The sequence below is a fragment of the Cupressus sempervirens genome, chromosome 4, assembly GCF_028749045.1.
Source record: "Cupressus sempervirens isolate cs-2001-9-10 chromosome 4, ASM2874904v1, whole genome shotgun sequence".
In the NCBI taxonomy this organism is placed as follows: domain Eukaryota; kingdom Viridiplantae; phylum Streptophyta; class Pinopsida; order Cupressales; family Cupressaceae; genus Cupressus; species Cupressus sempervirens.
In genome coordinates this window covers 91,269,055-91,285,729 of record NC_143121.1, presented here as the reverse complement: position 1 = coordinate 91,285,729, position 16,675 = coordinate 91,269,055, and the positions used below count along the sequence as shown (strand labels likewise).

General features: G+C 36.1%; 1 pseudogene; it reads left to right on the top strand.

Annotated features, from left to right (window-relative positions):
• Positions 1-591: 591 nt before the first annotated feature.
• LOC149560069 (phenylcoumaran benzylic ether reductase IRL1-like) lies at positions 592-16,413 on the top strand (annotated as a pseudogene).
• The last annotated feature ends 262 nt before the right edge of the window (positions 16,414-16,675 follow it).

Here is a 16,675-nt window from a genome sequence, read left to right as displayed (position 1 = left end):
CTTCTAGAACAAATTTATTCACTTGATGTATTATTTTGTTGAAAAATGGAACAAAAGATCTATTTAGAATATTCTAACTAGATCGTGCTTTGAAATTGGAGAAATTATTCTTATTTAAAAGAATAAGGATTGATTAATTAATTACAATTGTGTATTCCATTTTTTCTTCTCACTTGTATCTCTATAATTTTTTAAATAAAAAGGGTGTTGTTCATGACTAAAATTTCAACTAAATCCAAATCTAATAATGATAAACTAGAGCTTATGTCAATAGTCAATTACCCTTATAGTATTCTACTCGTAGGTTATAGACATTTATTATTAATTTGTTGAACTAATAGATTTGAACAAAATGATGTTTTCTTAACATTGTAAACCCTCAACCAAAGCCCATAGACTATTTTATTTGTAGAATATAAGCTTACATTGAATTATTAAATTGATAGATTTGAACCACTGATGATGTCTTAGGATTAAGATTCTCAATAATGATTTCATCATCTACATTTCTTGAAGGAAAGTTCTAGATGAATGACCGTGTTTAATGTTTGTTAGAAGAGCTTGGCCACTCGAAAAATAGCTTAGGTTAAAATGGGGAGCTGCAAAATTATTATAATAGGAGGAACAGGTTATATAGGTCATCATGTAACCAAAGCTAGCCTTGCTCAGGATCATCCCACTTTCCTCCTCGTGAGGACATCCACAGTTTTCCAACAAGAGAAGGCTTAGTTTCTCGATTCCTTTAAATCCTCTGGAGCAACTATACTCCATGTAAGTTGTCAATTTCTTCTGATAATTGTTTATTGTTTTAGTGCTTTTACTTGGTTTCTTTCTCAATGCACTTGGGAATTAAAATTCGCCAAACCCTTAAGCTATTCCATTTTAGATCAACATTCCACATCTCAGAAATCCTTTTTTGACCTAGATATTACCATTTTACTTTACAGAATCTTAGAATGACTATCCTTATTAGTCATCTAAACTTTTCATCAATACCCATCTAAAATAGAAAAGCGATCTATTTCATTGATTATCAACATTCCGTAATTTTAAAAGTTCTTTTTTTAAAGTTTTTTTAAGTTTGGCATCTGAAAGGTCTTTTTATCAATTAAATGGGATTTTCTTGAATACCCATATACAAGGATCTATAGAGGATTACGGAAGCCTAATAGTAGCAATCAAGCAGGTGGATGTGGTCATATCCACCATTAGTACAGATCTGACAACAGAGTAGTTTAATCTCATCAAGGCTATAAAAGAACTTGGGAACATCAAGGTAAAATTCATATAGCATTAATATAAGCTTAGAATTATCATTCTTAATAATAATCGAGAATTATGTTATTATTTTGGTTGATTTAATGGAAAAGGGTTCGAACCAATACATAATTTAGAAAGAAAAAGAAAAGGGAGGTACTAAGAAGAGAAAGCTTTTGAACAGAGTGAAAACTTATGGAAATGAAGATCTTTGATCTTCACAAAGATTACATATTTCAAACATATTTTTTTTAAAAAGAACCCCAAACCAACTTCCACTGGAAACTGAGCAGCTAAAGAACCTAAAGTGACAACGAGTTTTGAAAGGCTTTTCAAAATCATTTAATAGTAGAGTCACCATGAAAAGACGTAAGTCTCCAACATGCTTAGAGGACATAAATCTTTAAAAAAATCTCATTTTGAAAGGCACCCAAAAATGCATTGAACCCAAAAGTGTGAGAAATTTAAATCAAAATCATTCACAAACCTAAACCAAAAAAAAATTTGGACAGTTTTTCTTGGTAAACACTAAGAAACTGAGTAATAGTAGAGTTTATCGAGTGAGCTCGATAAATGAAGAACAAGCAACTCAGTAGCCAAAGGATGCCGAGTGAGCTTGGTAGTGTGATTATCAAGTGAACTCGATAGCCATAGGAGGGTGGAGCTCGGTAGAAGAAAGCACCAAAAAAGGTCAGTAGCCACAGCAGGGAGGAGCTCAGTATAAGACGTTACTGAGTGAACTCGGCTTGAATTGTAGATGAATTCTACCAAAGACAATACCAAGTGATAGAACTATAACGTGAACTCCTTTTCACCATTAAAACTAGAGAGCCAAAATTTGAAGCTTTCAAATGCAAGGAATAGAAGAAGAAGAAAAATGGATTCAAGTATGCCTGCTTGCTTTCTATTCAACTTAGATTAAGTCATTACAAAATATGGGAGCATTTAGCTTCAACCAGAAAACCCTAAAGTAACCCTAAAACTTCAAACTGAAAAAACTTCAAACTTACAACTCTAATGGTTGCATACTACAATGCCTAAAGTAATCACTACTTCAATAGGTCGAATCAAACAAAAAACTATGAACTTACAAGATGACACAAAGAAGCACATGCAACTGTAGTCACAAAATAAACATCCTCTGTCCCTGCAACAAACTGGATCTACTGATCACTTTTTCTACAACTTCTCTCTACTTTGTAACTTCTACTTCTTCTGATCTCTCTCTCTATCTAGTTGAATGAATCTAATCATTCCTTTTTGTCCTCTACCACAAAAAATTTCCCCCTCTTTTCATATTTCAAAAAACTCACCTACCAAGCAATAAATTCTTTTGATCATTCTGCAAGCTGTCATGGAGGTAGGTGGGCATTTGGCTCTAGGAAGAAATGACCAACTGCAATTAATATTCCAACACTCCCCCTTTATCCTAAGACAAACAAACAAGGATCACTGCTGATCCAAATCAACTACACCAAGACACTCTATTGAGTGCACAAAAGTTCAAATCCCTAATGGCTTGGTAAAAATGTCTGTTAGCTACTGCTCAAACTTACAAAATTCTACTTTGATATCTCCAGTCTCCATGAACTCTCTAACGAAGTGATATCTAATCTCTATATTTTTCCTTCTCCCATGGAAGACTGGATTCTTCAACAATGCAATAGATGAGATGTTGTCACAATAAATTGTGGTTCCATCCTCTTTCCTTTCATTTAAATGTGTCAAGATCCTCCTTAACCAAATAGCTTGACATGCTGCTACATTTGTTGCTATATATTCAACCTCTGCTATAGATTGAGCAACAATAGGTTGCTTCTTGGATGCCCATGAAATTGCACCCAATCCCATATGAAACATGTGTTCGAAAGTGCTCTTCCTATCATCTATACTTCTAGCCCAATCACTATTAGTGTAACCAACCAACTTGAATTCATTATTTGCATTATACAAAATTCCAAATCCCTTGGTACCTTTCACATACCTTAGGATCCTTTTTCTCACTTACCAATGGATATCCTTTGGTGTTTCCATAAATCTAGAAATCAGACTTACTGCATGCATTAGGTCTGGCTGAGTTGCAGTCAAGTACATTAAACTTCCAACCATACTCATGTATAGTGTTGGATCCACTCTCTTGCTAGAGTCTTCCTTGCTCAACTTTAGACCTATTGTTGTTGGTGTGGGGGTTGGCTTACTATTCTACATTTTGAATCTCTTCAAGATCTGCCTTGCATACTTTTCTTGAGAGATGAAGATACCATCATGCATTTTTTTTACTTCTATGCTTAGAAATTATTTCAAGAGACCTAGGTCTGTCATTTCAAACACATTTTTCATGGTCTCTTTGAACTCACCAATTAGATCCTTGTCATTACTAGTAAAAACTAAATCACCTACATACAAGACAAAAATCAACACATTTCCATTTGGTGCCTTGATGTAGAGAGTAGGCACACCATTTCTTTTGCTAAAGCCATTGCTCATAAAATATGAGTTAATCCTACTATACCATGCTCGTGGAGCTTGCTTGAGCCCATAAAGAGCTCTCTTCAATCTATATACTTTTTGTTCTTTACCTGCAACTTCATAACTAGGTGGCTACTCCACATATACTTCTTCTTTCAATATACCCTTTAAGAAGGCAGACTTCACATCTATTTGGTATACCTTCCATTTGTGCTGAACTACAATTGCTATGACAGCACACACGGTTTTCATTCTTGCAACTAGAGCATATGTCTCATCATAATCTCTACCATACTACTATTTTTAGCCCTTGAGTACCAACCTTTCCTTATGCCTATCAATCTTTCCTTCAGCATTGCATTTGGTCTTGTAGACCCATTTCACTCCAATCACTTGGTTCTTGGAAGGAAAATCAGTTAGCTCCCATGTCTCATTCCTTTCTATAGCATCTATCTCCTCATCCATGGCCTTACACCATTTCTTCTCCTTGATTGCTTTTCAAAATATATTGGATCACTATGAGAAAATAATGCAAAATTAACACTCTCATCATAATCTTCATACCTTTCATCTTGGTATATCTGCCTAAGACTCTTGGTCTTTCTTGGTAATAGGGAGGAGAGTGTGGGATTAGAATCTTCGCTACTGCTACTTGGCACTGACCCTTGATCATGCCTAAAGGAGCTTGGTAATGACTAAGGCTGCTTGCCTTTTATTCTATCTGCTCCTTATTGTTCATTAGCATCATCTTCACTTATAATTGGCACTTTACTTGAAGTGCTTGGTGACTCATCAGTTTGAACATACCAAAACTGATTTTCAAGAAATTTCACATCTCTTGAAAGAGTCATCTTGTTGTTCAATGGGTCATATAATCTATATGCCTTTGATACTGAGTTGTACCCTGTGAAGATGAACTTCACACCTTTGTCATCCAATTTTTTCCTTTGCTCTTTAGGCACATGTGCATATGCATCACATCCAAACACCCTTTGGTGTTCAACTGTCCATCTTCCTCGTGACCATGCTTCCATTGGAATCCTATCACGGATTGCCTTTGTAGGACACCTATTAATTAGGTAAACTGTTGTTGCCATAGCCTCTCCCCAAAATTTAGTTGGGAGACTTTTCTCTTTCATCATGCTCCTTGCCATTTCAACAATGGTCTTGTTCATTCTTTCAGCCACTCCATTTTGCTATAGTGTATAGTTGGCTATGAGCTCTTTCTTTAAACCATGCAAAAAATTACAAAAAAATTGGAGGTATACTCCCCTCCTCTATCTAATCTTAGGACTTTGATATAGTGTCCACATTCTCTTTCAGCCTGGGCTTTAAATTCTACAAATTTTTCAAATTCTTTAGATTTATTCTTTAAGAAATACACCCATGTCCTATGACTAAAATCATCAATAAATGTCATAAAATAAGTACTCCCCCCAATGGAAGTAACTTGCATAGGATCGACTAGGTCAGTATGCACTAACTCTAATGGATATCTAGCCCTCTTAGAATTTCTAGAATTAAAGGGAAGCCTATGTTGCTTACCCAAAATACAAGCCTCACACTTGTCACATGAATTTCCTATGTGTGGAAAACCTTCTACCATTCTTTTATTTGACAATAAATTTAAACCAGCATAGCCAAGATGACCATACTTGAGCTGCCATAGCTGTGAGGGGTCTTCAATCGCACTCCTTAGAACTGATTGTGTGGGAGGAGCATCACCAACTTGAGATGAGAAACATGTCTCTATCCTCAAGGGAAAGATTCTATTTTTCATCATTTGAACTACTGTAAGTAAATTCTTGCTCCCATCTTTTTCTTGAATGATACACTTGTCATTCTCCATCAGCACTTTGTATCCATTTTGAATGAGTTGACCGATGCTCATCAAATTGTGTTTCATACTAGGGGAAAAATACACTTTTTTTATTTCCTTCTTCTCACCTTTCTTGGTGCAGACCATAATAGATCCTTTGCCCACAACTAGTAGGGTTCCATTGTTACCCATATTAATTTTTGATTTGAAACTCTTCTCAATGAATGAAAACAAAGTTTCATTACCACTCATGTGGTTGCTACATCCACTATCAAGGTACCAAACCTTAGGGCTTCCTTCTTCACCAACATTACACATGATGAAGACAGTGGCATTCATTCTACTCCCCATGTTCACATCATCCACATTTGCTTGTCCTAATCGATCATTTTGCTTCTTCTAGCATTCACTTGTATAATACCCATATTTATGATCGTAGTAGCATTCTACATTATGCTTATTTGAGTTGTAGTTTTTCTTACCTCCTCTTAGAGTATTTTGTGAGCTACTTGCTATGTCTACTCTTCCTGAACTTTTTGCTGCAGCATTTTTTTGTCCTCCATTTCCTTGGCCTCTTCCTTTGGAGTTTTTTTCTGAGCCATTTCTTTCTCTCCCCCTTCCTCTTGGATTTGATAGAGCCTTGAATGCTTTCTCTTGGAAAGAAGAAGATACAGATCTATTGATCCTATGCTCATGGGTTTGAAGTGTACTCATTAATTCATCGATTGTCAAAATAGTGAGGTCTTTTTCCTCTTTTATGGTCATGACCAAATTATCATATTTATGAGGTAAACTCTTCAATATCTTATCCACTATCCTCTGCTCTTGATAGTCTTTTCTATTTGATTTCAATTGGTTAATCACATTAGAGGTCCTTGAACTAAATCTACAACTGATTCATTTTCCTTCATCTGAAGGTTCTCAAACTCCCTCCTTATATTCTATAGCTTTACTGTATGGACTTTATCAGTCCCCTTGAAGTTTGTCTCAAGGATATCCCATGCTTCCTTTGCATAATTTTTTGCTACAATCTTTTGGAATATTGTCTCTATTATTGTTGCTTCAATCAAACTTAATTCCTTAGCATCCTTCCTCCTTGACTCTTTCAAATGAGTCTTTTGTGCATTTGTGAGAGTAGCAAACTGTGTTGGGTCTGTCACATCATTGAACCCATTAACTACAAATTCCCATAAATCATTTGCAACCATAATGGTTTTCATCTTCTTTGACCATGTATCATAATTTTGTCCATTGAATGGTGGTGGTTGCTACCATATCTTTCCTGCATTTCCTACCATGTCAAATATCCTAGAAAAAATTGCACTAACTCACTTTTGATGTGGGGCCTCAAAGCTCTGATACCATATGAGAAATTTAAATCAAAATCATCCACAACCCCAAACCAAATTTTTTTTGCTCGGCACTCACAATTTTTGAGTGGCAGTTTTGCTTGGTAAACACTATGAAATTGAGTGGCAGTAGAGTTTAATGAGTGAGCTCAATAGATGAAGAACAAATAACTCAGTAGCCAAAGGATGCCAAGTGATCTCAGTAGTGTGATTACCGAGTGAACTCAGTAGCCACAGTAGGGTGGAGCTCAGTAGAAGAAAGCACCAAGTGAGGTTTGTAGCCATAGTACCAAGGAGCTCAATAGAAGACGTTAACGAGTGAACTCATCTTGAACTATAGATGACTTCTACCAAAGACAATACCGAGTGACAAAACTATAACGTGAACTCCTTTTCACCATTAAAACTAGATAGCCAAAACTTGAAGCTTTCAAATAAACATTTCAAATGCAAGGAATAGAAGAAGAAGATCAATGGATTCAAGTATACCTTCTTGCTTTCTATTCAACTTAGATTACATCGTTACAAAATTTGGGAGCATTCAGCTTCAACTAGAAAACCCTAAAGTAACCCTAAAACTTCAAACTTAATAGCTCTAATGGTTGCATACTACAATGCTTGGAGCTATCACTGCTTCAACAGGTTGAATAAAACAAAAAACTACGAACTCATAGGATGACACAAAAAAGCACATGCAACTACAGTCATGAAATAAACTTTCTCTATCCTTCCAACAAATTGGATCTACTAATCACTTTTTCTGCAACTTCTCTCTGCTCTGCAACTTCTACTTCTTTTGCTCTCTCTCTCTCTCTAGTCGAATGAATCTGATCATTCCTTTTTTTCCTCTACCACAAAAAAATCTCCCCTCTTTTCAGATTTCAAAAAACTCACCTACCAAGAAATAAATTCTTTTGATCATTCTGCAAGTTGTCATGGAGGTAGTGGGCATTTGGCTCCAAGGAGAAACAACCAACTACAATTAATATTCCAACAAAAAGTACAAAGAAATGAAAACCAATTAACAATGGCCCTTTTTTTTGAAGGCCTCCCAAAACCTTTTTCAAATAGGACCCCATTGAATGTAGACAATGTTCAAAAAGGATAGAGGCCACAAAGACCCACAAAGCAATTAGTTTTTGAAGGCACTCAATAACCCATTGATCACAAGAGTACAATGAATTGTATAGAAAGTAAAAAATTTAGGAACTAGAATACCATCTAGAAGGAAAGATAGAGCCCAGATTTCCACTGCCCTCGAGAAGCACTAACTGAGAAAATATTCTTTTAAACAACCATTAATCTCAATACAACAGTTCATATCTACTCCATTATCACTTGGATAGACCACATGAAAATGGAGAAATAGAGACCAAAGAGCCAAATATGCATTGAAATTGGAAGAGAAAAAACCCACCTCAATAGGTACAAAACCCACCTCAACAAAAGCCTCATGTGGGAGATTTCAACAAAGAACTAACAAGGAACATAAGAGAATAGGATTAAGAGAGAGGAAGGGGAAGATAAAAGGGTAAAATATGCATGAAAAATGACTATAGCCCACCACAACCAAAAACTAATGCCTCCATCTCTCAAAGATATGTGGGTCTAACCACCATAAGATTTGTCATCAAGAAAACAGAGCTGTGAGAAGTCCAACCTGGAACTACACACAACTGCAATAACCTACAGAAGCACAAAGAGATCCTAGGATAAACTTTCAATATTTCCCTCCATCCCAACCAATGTAAGATGGGGCAAAATATGAACTACCTCTTCAACCCATAGGAAGAGAGACACAGAAAAACCACCAATCCTTCATGATCAAACACAAAAGTAACTTAGGAAAACCCAAAATCAATAGCAATAAAAACAACTAAAATAGGAAAGGTAGCTATAACAAAATCTCTTAGGTCAATATGGCTTCTACTATCAAACACAAAAAATCCATTATTCACCCATAGGGAACCTTCTTTAAACAACAAAAGACCGTACAATAGCCAAATAATGAAAGAAGAAATCAAAAAGGAGGAACCAAAGGCTAGAGAAGGAGCCTCCAACACAAGGCCTTCAGCAAATTCACAATTTTTTTGACAAAGTCATTTATTCATGCTTCATAAGTAGTTGTTCACAAGAGTTCAACGAATGAGAGAAAATGAAACACTCAACACTTATTGGTTCACAAGGGCCCATCTCTTATGACAATGAATACACTCAGTGATTGTTAAATATTCAATTTTTTCTCGTGTCAAATAGATTCTTGTGAATGACTATTTATGAAATACATATCAACAAATTTGACTCAAAAACTACATAGATTAATCCTAATAGTCATCTTACAATTTAACTTGCTGTAAAAAACTATTTCTTCTTTATTAATAATCACGAAATTTATACATAAAATTTAACATGTTCTGCTTCTATTTTGGTGCTTGAAGAGGTTTTTCCCATCAAATTTTGGGATAGATTTTGATAGAACCCATGCAGTAGAACCCATAAAAAGCAATTTAACATGTTCTGCTTCTATTTTGGTGCTTGCAGAGTTTTTTCCCATCAGAGTTTGGGATGGATGTTGATAGAACCCATGCAGTAAAACCCATAAAAAGAATGTATGATTTGAGGGTCAAACTTGTGAGAAATATATTAAAAATTAATTTAATACTCACAACCCTAACTCAAAAAACTTTACTCGGAACTTGAAAAATTCTCGGCACATGAAGGTGCTGAGTACTAGTTTTGCTTGGCACTTGATGGTGCCGAGTGACAGGTTGCTCGGCACTTGAGGGTGTTGAGTGATAGGTAACAGGTGCTAAGTGAGCTTGGCACACAGAGGAAAATGTAGTAGATGTCGAGTTAGCTCAGCACTCAAAGAAGACAATGAATGCCGAGTAAGGTCGGCTCCAACTAATAAAATTTATAACTTAGAAACAATCTAACGTGAATGCTTTCATGATTAAAACCAGAGAGCCGAGCTTTAACCTTTCAACCAAGTTTCTCAAATGCAATGAATAGAAGAGGAAGAATAATAGATTCAAGTATGCCTACTTTCTTTTCTATTCAGCTGAGATTTAAACTATTACAAAATCTAGGAGCATTCAGCTTCAACCAGAAAACCCTAAAATAACCCTAAACTGATAATACTTCAAACTTCAATAAGCTTGTAAACTTGTAACTCTAATGGCTGCATACAATGGTGCCTGGAGCAATCATTGCTTCAACAAGACAAATCCAAACAACAACAAACTTATTGAGTGAACAAGGGAAACACATGCAACTGCAGGCACAAACTTCTTTCCTTCTTCCTTCTCTACTCATCTCTACAACTTCTCTCTGATCTGTTTGATCTGAAAACTCTACTGAATGAATGAATGAACATCCTTTTTGGTCACATCCTTCCTTTCCCTCTCAATGTTAAAATTTCAAAACTTACCTACCAAAAATAAATGCTTGTCGACCATAGATGCCTACGGTGACCTGACAGGGTAGATGGGCATGGGGCTCGAGGACAACCTGTAGGCATTGACATTTAAATTTTCAACACTCCCCCTTTGTCCCAAGCCAAACAAGTAAGGATCACAACTGATCCAAGTCAACTACACCAAGACTCTCTCTTAAGTGTACAAAATTTCCAATGCCTAATGGCTTAGTGAAAATATCTACTAGCTACTGCCTAGACCTGCAAAATTCCATCTTGATATCCCCATTCTCTACCAACTCTCTGATGAAGTGATATCTTATCTCAATATGCTTGCTTCTCCCATGGAAGACTGGATTCTTGAACAATGCAATTGATGAGATGTTGTCACAATAAATTGTGGTTCCAACCTCTTGCCTTTCATTCAAATCTGTCAAGATCCTCCTTAGCCAAATTGCTTGACATGCTATTGTATTTGCTGATATATATTCAGCCTCTGCTATAGATTGAGCAACAATAGGTTGCTTCTTGGATGCCCATGAAATTGCACCCGATCCAATATGAAACATGTATCCAGAAGTGCTCTTCTTATCATCTATGCTTTCAGTCCAATCACTATTCGTGTAACCATCCAACTTGGAATCATCATTTGCAGTATACAAAATCCCAAATCCCTTGGTACCTTTCACATACCTTAGGATCCTTTTTCCCGCTTTCTAATGGGAATCCTTTGGTATTTCCATAAATCTGGAAATTAGACTTACTGCATGCATTAGGTCTGGCTGAGTTGCAGTCAAATACATTAAACTTCCAACCATACTCTTGTATAATGTTGGATCCACTCTCTTGCTAGAGTCTTCCTTGCTCAACTTTAGACCTATTGTTGTTGGTGTGGGGGCTACCTTACTATTTTGCATTTTAAATCTCTCCAAGATCTGCCCTACATACTTTTCTTGAGAGATGAAGATTCCATCATGCATTTGTTTTACTTCTATGCCTAGAAAGTACTTCAAGAGACCTAGGTCTGTTATTTCAAATTCACTTTTCATGGCCTCTTTAAACTCACCAATTAGAGCCTTGTCATTTCCAGTTAAAATCAAGTCATCTACATGTAAGACAACAATCAATACATTATCATTTGCTACCTTGATGTAAAGAGTGGGCTCACCATTGCTTTTGCTAAAGCCATTGCTCATCAAATATGAGTCAATCCTACTGTACCATGCCCTTGGAGCTTGCTTGAGCCCATAAAGAGCTCTCTTCAATCTATATACTTTATTCTTTTCACCTGCAACTTCATAACTATGTGGCTGCTCCACATACACCATTTAGGAAGGCGAGCTTCACATCCATTTGAAATACCTTCCATTTGTGTTGGGCTGCAATTTCTATGACAGAACGCATGGTTTCCATTCTTGCAATAGGGGCATATATCTCATCATAGTCTCTTCCATGCTGTTGTTTGTAGCCCTTGACTACTAGCCTTGCCTTATGCCTATCAATCTTTCCTTCAGCATTGCATTTGGTCTTATAGACCCATTTCACTCCAATCACTTTCTTCTTTGGAGGCAATTCAGTTAGCTCCCATGTCTCATTCCTTTCTATAGCATCTATTTCCTCATCCATGGCCTTACACCATTTCTTCTCCTTAATAGCTTCTTCAAAATATATTAGATCACTATGAGAAAATAATGCAAAATTAACACTCTCATCATAATCTTCATACTTTTCATCTTGTTATATCTCCCTAAGACTCTTGGTCTTTCTTGGTAATAGGGAGGAGAGTGTAGGATCAAAATCTTCATTACTACTGCATTGCCGACTAGCTCGGTCTTCACTAGTACTCGGCACTAACACTCAGTCATGCCTAGAGGAGCTCGACACTATCTGAACCTACTTTCCTTTTCTTCTATTTGCTTCTTCTTCTTGATGTTCATCAGCATCTTCTTCAATCATAATCTTTACTTGAAGCGATCAATGACTCATCAATTAAACCATACCAAGTCTAATTTTCAAGAAAATTCACATCTCTTGAAAGAGTCATCTTGTTGTTCAATGGGTCATACAATCTGTATGCCTTTGATTCTGGGTTGTACCCTATCAAAATGCATTTCACACCTTTTTCATTAAATTTTTGCCTTTTCTCTTTAGGAAAATGTGCATATGCAACACATCCAAACACCCTTAGGTGTTCAACTATCCATCTTCTTCATGACCATGCTTCCATTGGAATTCTATCACAGACTGCCTTTGTAGGACACCTATTAATTAGGTAAACTGATGTTGCCATAGCCTCTCCCCAAAATTCTAAGCACAAATGCCACTTTTATGCCATTAAATTTGAAGAATTTAAATTTTGATATCACTTCTCCTTTATAAAAGGTGACATAGGTTTGTGCTTTTACCCTTTAGATTTATTCTTTAAGAAATACACCCATGTCCTATGACTGAAATCATCAATGAATGTCATGAACTAAGTACTCCCCCCAATGGAAGTAACTTGCATAGGACCAACTAGGTCGGTATGGACTAACTCTAATGGATATCTAGCACTCCTAGAATTTCCAGAATTTAAGGGAAGCCTATGTTGCTTACCCAAAATACAAGCCTCACACTTGTCACAAGAATTTCTTAGATGTGGCAAACCATCTACAATTCTTTTATTTGACGATAAATTTAAACCAACATAGCCAAGATGATCATACCCAAGATGCCACAATCGTGAAGGGTCTTCAATCACACTTCTTAGAGCTGATTATGTGTGTGGTGCAGCACAAACTTGAGATGAGAAACATGTCTCTATCCTCAAGGGAAATATTATGTTCTTTGTCATTTGAATTGCTGCAAGCAAGTTCTTGCTCCCATCCTTTTCATGAATGACACACTTGTCATTCTCCATCAGCACTTTGTATCCATTTTGAATGAGCTGACCAATTCTCATCAAATTGTGCTTCATACTAGGGGTAAAATACACATTTTTTATTTCCTTCTTTTCACATTTCTTGGTGCGGACCATAATAGATCCTTTGCCCACAACTGGTAGGGTTCCATTGTTACCTATTTTAATCTCAGATTTAAAACTCTTGTCAATGAATGAAAACAAAGTTTCATTACCACTCATGTGGTTGCTACATCCACTGTCGAGATACCAAACCTCAGGGCTTCCTTCTTCACCAACATTACACATGATGAAGGCAGTGGCATTGTTTTCACTTCCCATATTCACATCAGCCACATTTGCTTGTCCTGACTAATCATTTTGCTTCTTCCATCATTCATTTGCATAATGCCCATATTTATGATAGTAGTACCATTCTACATTACTCTTATTTGAGTTGTAATTTTTCTTACCTCCTCTTGAGGTATTTTGTGAGCTACTTGCTCCATCTACTCTTCCTAAGCTTTCTGCTGCAGCATTTCTTTGTCCTCCATTTCCTTGGTCTCTACCTCTAGAGTTTCTGCCTGAGCCATTTCTTCCTCTCCCCCTTCCTCTTGGATTTGACTGAGCCTTGAATGCTTGCTCTTGGGAATTAGAAGATTTGGATCTATTGATACTATGCTCATGGGTTTGAAGTGTACCCATCAACTCATCCATTGTCAAAACAGTGAGGTCTTTTGCCTCTTCTATGGTCATGACCAAATTGTCATATTTATTAGGTAAACTCCTCAATATCTTTTCCACTATCCTTTGCTCTTGATATTCTTCTCCATTTGACTTCAATTGGTTAATCACATTGGAGGTCCTTGAACTAAAGTCTGCAACTTATTCATTCTCCTTCATTTGAAGGTTCTCAAACTCCCTTCTAATGTTTTATAGCTTTATAGTATGAACTTTATCAGTCCCCTTGAAGTTTGTCTCAAGGATATCCCATGCTTCCTTTGCATAATTTTTTGCTGCAATCTTTGGGAATATTGTCTCTATCATTGCTACTTCAATAAGGCTTAATGCCTTAGCATCCTTCCTCCTTGACTCCTTCAAATGAATCTTTTGTGCATTTGTGAGGGCAGCATATTGAGTTAGATCAGTCACATCATTGAATCCATTTACCACAAACTTCCACAAATCATTTGCAACCATAATGGTTTTCATCTTCTTTGCCCATGTATCATAGTTCTGCCCATTGAAGGGTGGTGGTTGCTGCCATATCTTTCCTGCATCTCCTGCCATGTCAAATATCCTTAGAAAAAAAAAATGCCCTAACTCATTGTGGATGTGGGGCCTCAAAGCTTTGATACCATGTGAGAAATCTATTAAAAATTAATTTAATACTCACACCCCTAACTCAGAGAACTTTATGCGGCACTTGAAAAATACTCGGCACATGAAAGTGTTGAGTGCCAGTTTTGCTCAGCACTTGATGGTGCTGAGTGACAGGTAATAGGTGTCGAGGGAGCTCGGCACACAAAGGAAAATGTAGTAGATGCCGATTTAGCTTGACGCTCAAAGAAGACAATGGATGCCAAGTAAGGTCGGCTCCAACTAATAAAATTTATAACTTAGAAACAATCTAACGTGAATGCTTTCACAATTAAAACCAAAGAGCCGAGCTTTAACCTTTCAACCAAGTTTCTCAAATGCAATGAATAGAAGAAGAAGAACAATAGATTCAAGTATGCCTACTTTCTTTTTTATTCAACTGAGATTTAAACTATTATAAAATCTGGGAGCATTCGGCTTCAACTAGAAAACCCTAAAATAACCCTAAACTGATAATACTTCAAACATCAATAAGCTTTTAAACCTGCAACTTTAATGGTTGCATACAATGGTGCCTAGAGCAATCACTACTTCAACAGGACAAATCCAAACAACAAAAAACTTAATCAGTGAACAAGGGAAACACGTGCAATTGCAGGCACAAACTTCTTTCCTTCTTCCTTCTCTGCTCAGCTCTGCAACTTCTCTCTGATCTGCTTGATCTGCAAACTCTACTAAATATCTGAATGAACATCCTTTTCTTCACATCTTTCCTTTCCCTCTCAACATTCAAATTTCAAAACTTACCTACCAGAAATTAATGCCTACTGACCATGGATGCCTGCGGTGAGCTGACAGGGTAGATGGGTTTGGGGCTCGAGGACAACCTGCAGGCATTAACATTTAAATTTCAAACAAAACTGAGGCGGGCCATTGAAGCATAATGTATTCCATATACATATGTTGCTTCCAAATGTTTTGTAGGCTACTTTCTTCCAAACTTTGTGCAGCTTGACCGTATGACCCCTCCAAGAGATAAGGTTGTGATTTATGGAGATGAAAATACTAAAGGTATTTATAATCATAAAATTGATACTTATTCAAATTATTTATTTTCATTAAGCGAAGCAAGGATTTTGAATAAGGGATTTATTTTCTATTATGCCAATTCATCTTTCTCATGAGAATTTAGGTATATATGTGAAAGAAGAAGACATTGGAGCCTATATAATAAAGGCAGTGGATGATCCTAGAACCCTGAATAAGATCCTATACTTGAGGCTTCTTGCAAATACACTTTCACTCAATGAACTTGTTGACCTGTGTGAGAAGAAAATTGGAAAGACACTTGTAAAAGAGTATTTATCCGAGGAAAAGGTTCTTAAATTAATTGAAGGTTAGAATTTATATTTCAATTTTGTTTCTCTTTCTTTGAAATTACATATACTCAGATGAATTTAATATTTTGACCAGCAATATCCTTCTTCCCCCATCTCTTGAAATTTTAGAAAAATCTTGTAAAGAAAATATCCCTCCTTTAACACTTAGAGAAAAACACTGGAAGTAAAAAGAGTAAAAGTTGATCCTTATATTGGAGAATACTTACAGACAATGCTCAAATGCTTTGATGATGGTTCGTTTTGTTTTTTCTAGTTAAATTGGCTTAGCTTCTGATATCATTAGAAATTTTTAACAACTTCTTTGTGGGTAATGATTCTATTCAAATTTGGTTGATGATGTAGAGACACCATTTCCAAACAAAATCAAAATAGCAAGCTTTCACAGTTTGTATGTAAGAGGGGATCAAACTAATTTTGAAATTGGATCTAATGGAGTGGAAGCAACTTAGTTATACCTAGATGTTGAATACACAACTGTTGATGAGTACCTTAATTCATTTGTATGAATAATGTGAGTTAAAACAACCTTTGGGAAGAAATTTGTGTGATATAGAATGTCGATTAAGATTGGGATCCACACTTTGTACATGGGGTACAAAAATGAATAGGTTCCATACAACTTTACTGATGCTAAATATAGATCTTAACAAACTCTATCGTATGAAAAACAAGTTTTTTTTATATTGCATTTGCTACTTGTTTTAAAATATTCTTTGACGCTAGCATTATTTTTCACTGAGCTATTTATGAGTGTATGATTATGATTAT